Raw genomic sequence first — 1162 nt, 5'->3', positions numbered from 1 at the left:
TAAAATGATAAACCCCACAATTTTCCCTTTAAAACTTTTTTTTTTTTTAAGAAGAGGGATGAGTCTGAAGTATAAACTATTATATTAATTGAAAACGGTTTTTGTGGGTGAATTTTTGCATTGGTATGCATACGGGATTATTAAAAATGCACATTTCAATCTCTGCCAGTAAGAGGAAATTTTGGAACGTCAGAAATATAGCGGTTTCCCCAGTAACGGCTGTCAACAAAGCAGCGCTCCGCTCATAAATGCTACTTTATCAGATAAAATGAAAATGCCATCGAAACTTTTCTGAAGTCTGTTCCCTTCAGAGATTCACATTCATTCATATAAAAAATGTAATTTGTGAGAATGAGAAAAGTGTGAATAAATAGAGCCTATTGATGAGGAAAGTCCTCTGAAGAGTTGCCAGCCTAAAAGTCTGTCTAATTCTAAACTTTAAAATACATTTATGTTTAGTTCTTTTAACTATACATTTAAATTAATCTGAAAAAAAAATAATGAAAAGGAAATTATACATTTACACACCTAAGGATTCTTTCAACCAAAGAAATAACTGCGTATGCGTCCTCTGTTGGGTCCTTCTCATAAAAGAGTAAGTGGCATTTAAAACAATAAACATATAATACGCACTGTTGCTCAATAATTAATTACAGCTTCAGATGCATGATGTTTTCATTTGCTACAAGCAGGATATACAAAAGCATGTTGCCACTAGAAGGCAAGCCTGCAACCTTTAGCCAAAAAAGCGTAACGGCTAATGCTAATGCTTCCGGTTTGCCAGTATGTGGGAAAGGAGACCAGAGGCGGTTTTTTTTAATGGATGTCAATGGAGGAGAGGCTTCACTATGCTGAATACACAGCTTTTTAGAGGAAACAGCTTATCATTTAATAAATCGACAGCCTATCAGCTAATCTCCAAACATGTTTTACACTAAGCAATACTTCTGGATTGAATTATTTTTAGTTTATACCGAGAAAATTGCAGTTTTATAAGAAAAGTCACTGACTTCTTGCGACACAGCTTATGGCACTTCTCATTCATTCCTATAGTATCTGTAAACGGCGACTGAGTGTCACACAACTCTGACTGAAATTCAATGACGTCAAGTCTGTAATGTGATTGGTTATTAAGGCACACGTGATCCAAGTTGACCGTTAC

General features: G+C 35.1%; 1 long non-coding RNA gene across 1 annotated transcript in view; it reads left to right on the top strand.

Annotated features, from left to right (window-relative positions):
* Positions 1-54: 54 nt before the first annotated feature.
* Positions 55-1162, top strand: part of LOC107700483 (uncharacterized) — a 16542-nt gene continuing 15434 nt past the window's right edge. Inside the window, exon 1 of the long non-coding RNA XR_001635553.1 lies at positions 55-123. This is a non-coding gene — a long non-coding RNA (uncharacterized LOC107700483). The remainder of the gene's footprint in view (positions 124-1162) is intronic.

This window comes from Sinocyclocheilus anshuiensis, unplaced genomic scaffold, assembly GCF_001515605.1.
Source record: "Sinocyclocheilus anshuiensis isolate Anshui unplaced genomic scaffold, SAMN03320099.WGS_v1.1 scaffold154, whole genome shotgun sequence".
NCBI classification, from domain to species: domain Eukaryota; kingdom Metazoa; phylum Chordata; class Actinopteri; order Cypriniformes; family Cyprinidae; genus Sinocyclocheilus; species Sinocyclocheilus anshuiensis.
The sequence above is the reverse complement of the archived record's forward strand: the minus strand, read 5'-3'. Positions and strand labels throughout refer to the sequence as shown.